The 7,519-nt window shown below is 42.8% G+C and overlaps 1 protein-coding gene across 3 annotated transcripts in view; it reads right to left on the reverse strand.

The window, feature by feature from the left end:
- LOC136836060 (activin receptor type-2A-like) overlaps positions 1–4,527 on the reverse strand; it is a 282,286-nt gene extending 277,759 nt beyond the window's left edge. Inside the window, exon 1 of one of the 3 annotated variants that reach the window (XM_067099957.1) lies at positions 4,328–4,527. The gene's annotated coding sequence lies outside the window, so the exon portion shown is untranslated. The remainder of the gene's footprint in view (positions 1–4,327) is intronic. The other 2 variants (XM_067099961.1, XM_067099966.1) reach the window with 2 other exon arrangements.
- Positions 4,528–7,519: the final 2,992 nt, after the last annotated feature.

Consider the following 7,519-nt stretch of genomic DNA (forward strand, 5'->3'; position numbering starts at 1 on the left):
AAAATATTGAAGTACCAAAATTCAGAAGCACTGCGAATTGTCATACCTTACCAAAAATTCCCACAAAATTCCATCCAAAGTTAAGTGCCTAAGCTTGTTCCTGGATGAGTGGACTTTTAAGATGCACTGGGAGACTACAAAATGCTGACCACCTCCCATATAGCACTAAATTTCCTCTGCTTTTACTTCCAAAGTCCCCTTTGACTGGACAGAGTCATTCATGCACATGAACAAGTTCTTCATGCAGGTGTTCAAGACAATTTGTAAAGTGAAAGAAGAATGTTGGCTACCAAGACTTAGTGTGTCGAGATGAAATCGAAGTGCCGACTATGTAACAGTCTGGAAGGCCCAGCCTTACGCAGACCACCTCCACCTATACCAGCTTGCAAAGTGAACAGTCTCCAGCCATTCGAGGTGACCGGAGTAGATTTGACTGGACAAATTCTTAACTGCACTCCAAACACCAAAGACATTGACAAGTATTACATTATTGTATACACTTACTTCAACTACAGCTTGTAAACTGGAAGTTGTAAAATACAACTAGTGCTTCCTTAATGTTTTCTGGTGATTCACTTCGCGAAGATCCTGCCTTCATCAAATGATTTCTGACAATACAACTAATTCAAGACTGGCTCTTCATTGATTCAGTCTTTATATGATGGCACTTTGACTAAAGAACATTGTAAATGGGCATTCATCACTCCTAGGGCGCCCCATCAAGGATGGTTATAAGAGAGGATGGTCAGCCGTGTCAAATCAGCCCTAAAGAAGTCTACTTTCAAGAAGAGGATTAATTCTGATGAACTAATACCACTGTCACTGAAATAGAGTGTAACATTAACAACAGACCTCTTATCTATGTGGATGCTACATCTCCAGATACCGTTGATGCTCTTACCCCTTCTCACCTGTTATATGGCTACTGAAACTCTTTCCTTACTACCATAGACCAGGATGATCTGAATAACCCAGATTGTGAGCTTGACCATAAACGATGCAATGAGAAGTTCAAGTTCATATCTCAGATAACATATGCATTGCAAGAACAGTGGGAGAAGGAATACTTACAGTCCCTCAGAGATACACACTTTATCAATGGCGATCCAAACCGACCTATCCAAACTAAAATTAAAGTAGGAGACGTGGTGTTAGTACATAATGACACCCTCGCTGAATGTGGAAATTGGCAAGGGTCACTCAGCTGATGACCAGCTCTGATGGACTGGTCTGAGTTGTGAAGTTACAGACCAGCAACGGAGAGACAACTAGGTCAGTTGACAAACTTTATCTGCTGGAGGTCTCTAGGTCAGATGATGTGTAAACTGTTGATGCTGTGGAACAAAATTTATAAGACAGTCAAAATTCTAAGAGCTATCAAGCAGAAGAAACGAGACCAAAGAAGAGCAGCCACCAACTCACGGCAATTCTTGCAACAGTTGATTAATAATGAAACTGTTTAATCTAACAAACAAATACTGTTAGATTAATTTAATAAATACAGATTTAACTGTTCTTTCAACGATACTTAGATGAGTTAACTTCAACTTCAAGGTATAATTTGTTTAATATAGTGTTATAAACTTTATAACACGCAAGAGATTTGGTTCGTATGTCCTCCTTTTCCTTGTTTTACCTATCCTAACCCCCATAACCTTTCCAAATCCTTATCTGTCAAGATGCAACCAAAGAATGAAAGTGGCCATCTGTTTCCTTTGTCGTTGGAACAAGTTAGCAAGTGGCATAACTATTATTCATGTACAACTTTATTTCCAGGAACATAGCTAGAGGTCATTGGTTTTTACTAACCTAATAGATATGATTTGGGTAGAACTAAGTTATAGGTACACAGCGGGTATTTAGCGAAAAATGGCAGTTTCTTATAGTATTTTGGATGCTTATTACCAATTTAACGTTAATTTTTGGCGGTCGGCTGTAATTAACTTACAATTTACCTTTGAACTCTACCCTACGGTAATGGGGCCCCGATGGGAATCCAGGGTTTCCATACGCGATCTTCACGAGACAGAGCACCTGGTACGTCTGTTTCAAACGGTTCATATCCCGTCTGGCAAGTGCAATAACTTGTTAACGTATGGGTAACTCCCCCCCCCCGGGCCAGTACTAAACACGGCGAAGGGACATTCCATTTGGCCGACAACAAACAAATGCACCACCAGTATCAGAAGCCCTAAAAGTGTTGAAAAAACCAGTTTCCAAGGTACTGCACTTGCCGGACGGGATATGAACCATTCGAAACAGACATAGCCGTGCTCTGTCTTGTGAAGATCTGAAGATCGCGTTAGGAAACTCCTTGTTGGATGGACTTCAGGGGACAATTACAGGTTAATTACAACCGACCGCCAAAAAATAACGAATTGTAAATAAGCAACCAAAATACTATAAGAAACTGCCATTTCTCGCCAAATACCCGCGGTGTCTCTTTTACTTAGAAATACCATGATTTGTTTCAGTTTAGGGGTAAATTAAGATCTGTATGTTTAAACTTTAGGCTAACTTCAATGCAGCCCGATATAAAATTTCTAGATTAGGTTACCATTGTCTCAGGCGATTTTGACTTTATCGTCGTCCGATAGGAAGCAGTTTCATCAATTAACGTTTTACTCACTTGTTTTAAAGACTTCACTGTTTTCCTTACTTTATTTACTCCTAGAAGTGTCTACTTAAATATTCTGTTACAGTATTGGAACTTTCAAGAATTAACTGTGCATGGGCTTAAACTGAACAATTTAACTGATTTACATAATTTTTGGGCGTAATAGAGTATTTAACCTAAATTAGGCCTGCCTGCTATTTACCATTAATTTTGGTACTCAATTTGCCTTAACAGTAATTCTACATATTAGCTCCGCGCCTGTTTTTACCTTTTCAACTGGTTTTTTCTACACTTTAGGGGTTCTGGTACTGGCGGTGCATCCGTTTGTTGTCGGCCAAATAGAATGTCCCTTCACCGTGTTTAATACTGGCCTGGGGGGGAGGTACCCATACGTTAACAAGTTATTGCACTTGCCGGACGGGATATGAACCGTCCGAAACAGACATACTTGTGCTCTGTCGTCAAGATCACATATGGAAACCCCTTGTTGGATGGACTGCAGGGGTTAATTACAATCGAGCACCAAAAATTAAAGGTAAATTCATAAGTAGCAACCAAAAACTGTAGAAAAAGTTAAGTTAGAAGGCAGTCACCGACGTGAAGCTACTATACAGTTCTACCGCCTTAACTATACTTTAACCTGCTCGAAACTTTCTTGAATTCCTTGGCCTAACTGAACTTGCCTGGAATTCTTAGGTCTTAGTTTAATTTACTCTGAGTCCCTTTTAGGCTAACTGAATTTAAATTTACTTTTAAATGAATTTATTTACTTAGATTTACAAAGCAATTTACTGCTCCTTTGGACTTTCTGGTACAAGTCTGAAAACATGTCACATGCATGGACAAATTGAGAGCTTAACAGCCCATCCCTTACTACTGACCTTATTACCTGAGAACATTCAGTGGAAATAATTACCCTTGTAATTTATAGTGTGCACTCGGTAATTCTAAGCCGGCTGTCCGCAGTGAGCTAGACTGGCAATTGACGTCTTCCTATGTTATTTTACTTGCTTTACAAGAATTTAAAATAATATTTTGTCGGCCAGTTGTAACTAAACTGTAATTGACCTTTGAAGAATACACTTGAATTACCTAATGCGGGGTAGGTCTAAGCCGGCATTCCGCGGCAAGCCCCCCCCCTCCATAGCTAATACAGCAAAATTGTAACCAGTAAACACCCCTAAAAATACCAACCTAACGTACCCTAGAGGTGTTTACTGGTTACAATTTTGCCGTATTAGCTATGGAGGGGGGGGGGCCCCTTGCCGCAGAATCCCGGCTTAGATCTACCCCGCGTTAGGTAATTCAAGTTGTGTAGTTGTCAAAGGTATAGTTACAGTTTAGTTACAGCCGGCCGACAAAATATTCACACATGCTTTTGGCGAAAAATTATATTAAACCCATCTTCGTGCTGGATTTTTTACACTTACCAGGCATAAAATTATAATTAAATGTAACCTTTGCAGTTGGTGTTAGCCTACTGGACCGCATGGAAACTGAATGATGGGGAAGGGAATGAGCGACACAGTATTTCCGACAAGAATTATTAACATTATTCGAACCACATCCAAGAAACTGTAGTAAATTCCATATCTGAATGTCGACTTCAATTAAGCCATTGCAGCACCACGTAAATTTGACGGGTTAGTGACACCGTACGGCCTATAGGCCTACACTGCGTCGACAATTAAAATACAAACATTAACTTACCTCACTTGGGCTGCACTTATTAATTCCACAACTACAACTTATCCGACTTGGGCTGCACGTACTATTTCAACAACTACTAAGTATCAGTTGCGTGTGAAAAGCCGAAGTACCAAATACTGAAACACTCACGGTCACGGTTATAGTTTCAAGGCAGAGAAAACTCAAACCGACCGACGTCTAGGTGTTTGGCGTTCAAGGATTCCAAAATTCCTGGAAAGTGACGTCACCTAGTAGACAAAAATGGAACCACATGAATTGTTATGTAACAAAAAAGTTTGAGAAAAAGGTTCTTGACTGATTAATGTTGTTATTGTCTCTATTGGCTTGTTTTTATATCTTATTCCGTTGTTCACTCCATTAAAAAAAAGTGCTTTGAATGCAATACTAATTTACTGGTACTGTAACTGTCACAAGAGCGTAAGTCTTGCTACAAGCAGAATAACCGGCCAATTATTTTTCTTTTTATCTCGCCATCGAGTTTCACTATTAGAGGCTCTACTATCAGCCTTATTAGTCCAAGACACAGTCACCATTACTTTGTCAGGTTTTATAGTCTTCAGCTAGGGGAACTTCCTGCACTTCTGGGAGAAGTGCACTTAATAGCTTGCTTTTCCTTGTCTTCATTGCATCTTAGCTCCGGAATGCTACGTGAGTTTATGCTCCCACATGTAGTTATGCTATCGAGGGTATACTGCTGCAAGATTATTTTTCAGTATTTCAGTTTCATATTTTTTTATATCGGTCTTAAAACCACCAGTGTTGTCTATAAACGCTTTGTGTTTTTCATTGTCCCTGATGGTTTGGTTGCGGATAATAAGAATATCGATCCCACAGGGCCACAGGCCAGTGCCTTATGGTACACCCGTTAATCTTTTTTTTTAATGCAGAATTGTATTTCGATTTATTCTGTGCTTTTAAATTTCTACTAATGAGGTCTCCTTATTACTCTAATTTCATCAATGAACCGTGAAGACCTTTCACTAATTTTGATGGTGTTTTGAGCTAAACACAACAAAAGCACTAACAAAAGTATCAGCCTTCACCTGTACAAAAGAAAATTTTGTCTGACAAGGGTGGTGGCAACCCTGCACGTGAACCTTGTTGATTCAAAGGATCACGTAGTCATTTGTCGTACTTTTCATGTATTTGATTGTTGATTACAGTAAGCAGAATCCCCAACTGGGGTTATCTTAAAAGCATTTGGACGATAAATTTAAATACATCGTGGACATCCGTGGTTTCGCCTTCGCACAGCGTGACTTGATGTGTAATCTTTCATAACTCGTAAATCAGGCCAACTGTTTGAGTGTAGTAGTATAATCTGGATAATATAAATTACCTTTTTAGGTTTTTGTTAAATTTGTGATATCTCCTCGACAGGTATTTCATCTTCGTCAGCAACAATTAAGAACTTTCCAGCTGTTTGCTAACAAAGAGATTACTCTAAGTACTTTTCTCTTCCAGTTTGGTAAACGATGGCCTCTGGAATGGAATGGGACCTATGAGGTCATTCAATGCTGAAAAGGAAATTAAAAGCAAATTTTTAAAGATGTAGCAGGAGGTAAACCTCACAGTTGCACTATGAAATGACTGTTAGGAGAGGGTGGAAAGTAAGATTGAAGAGTATATGAATGGAGGTACAGTATAAGGAACGACAAGGGTTACAGCTAGGGCCCGAAGGGAGGCTGGAAAGAACCTTAAGTAATGCCTACGGAGCACTGTGCGAGGTGTTTAAGAGGTGCCAAAGAAACGAGCAGGATAAAGTTACTGCTACTTTATTGTGGACACAGGCGGTTTATATAGCGGCGGACTGACGTCACGCCGAGGAATACAAATGGGAACAAGGGTGACCTGAGGTCAGTAACAATTGACAATAAATACAACAAACAAAAGCACTTTGAGTTACACAAATGAACAATAGCAGAGTTGAATACATTCTGATACCTGAAAGAAGGAACACATAACATACAATTTGGTAGTAAGTAAATATTTACATAAAACAATTTGTTTGAATTTTGCGTGACTCGTTTCCCAAGAGCAGCGATCCTAGGGGAAGCAAAGAAAACGGGTCGTCACCACAGAAAACCCGCTCAGCGGGGACTTTACAAATACTCCCCCCCAAGACGTGGGTAACTTCTGATTAATCAACATATCTGCTGGGGCATTGAAGAGTGTCACGGCTGCGTGAAGTGAGCGGGGTTTTGCTCTGTGCTTGGGAGCGGCTGGCTGTGGATGTTTTCGGGGGCGGCCACGCGCCCGTTTTCTGTGGCGGCCCAGCTGCGGAGATGGCTGCTTAGGCGGCGGGTGCGATGCGGTGACGTCTGTGTCCTCCTCCAGGAGGGCGGGCCTTATGCGGTCGACGACACCCAATCGTCCTTTGCGTGGAGGGCGAGCCGGAAAGCCTTGTCATTCCTCTCCAGCACGCGGAAGGGGCCCCTGTAGGGCCTGGTCAGTGGTGGGCGGACGGAGTCATCCCTGATGAAGACGTGAGTGGTGGAGGACAAGCCGGGAGGCATGAAGGCGACTGACCTGTCAGGCAAGGGGCGAACTTGCCGACTATCTCGCGAAGGCTCTGGACTGACAGATTGCGGCGGTCCTCCATGACTAGTTTGCCTGGGATTACGAGAGGCTCTCCGTAGATTTTCTCAGCTGCGGATGGGTCGCCATTGGCTCTGGGGGCGGTCCTTAACCCGAGGAGGACCCATGGCAGCTGGTATTTCCAATCCTCAGCAGTGCAGCGGGCCATAAGGGACGCCTTCAGGGACCTGTGGAAACGCTCGACCAAGCCGTTGGCTGCGGAGTTGTAGGTGGTGGTGGTGTGGTGAGATGTCCCCAGCAGGCGTGCCAGGGCGGACCACAGCTCGGACAGGAAGGCAGGGTCCCTGTCAGTGGTTATGTGGTCCGGGCCGCCGAAGCGGCTGATCCAGCTGGAAAGGAGGGCCTCGGTGCACGCACTGGCGGTGGCTTCTTGTATGAGCTTAGCCTCGGGCCACCTGGTTGAGCGGTCTACAGCCGTTAGGAGGTACCTGGCCCTGCCTGACAGGGGTCAATGTGTATATGGCCGAACCACCGCCCCGGCTGTGGAAACTCGCCTACCCCGGACTCGGTGTGACAACTAACTTTGCTGGATTGGCACCGAAGGCACTGCCTCGCCCAGGTCTTTGCGTTCTTCTGCATTCCGTGCCAGACGAA

This window comes from Macrobrachium rosenbergii, chromosome 56 (assembly GCF_040412425.1).
Source record: "Macrobrachium rosenbergii isolate ZJJX-2024 chromosome 56, ASM4041242v1, whole genome shotgun sequence".
In the NCBI taxonomy this organism is placed as follows: domain Eukaryota; kingdom Metazoa; phylum Arthropoda; class Malacostraca; order Decapoda; family Palaemonidae; genus Macrobrachium; species Macrobrachium rosenbergii.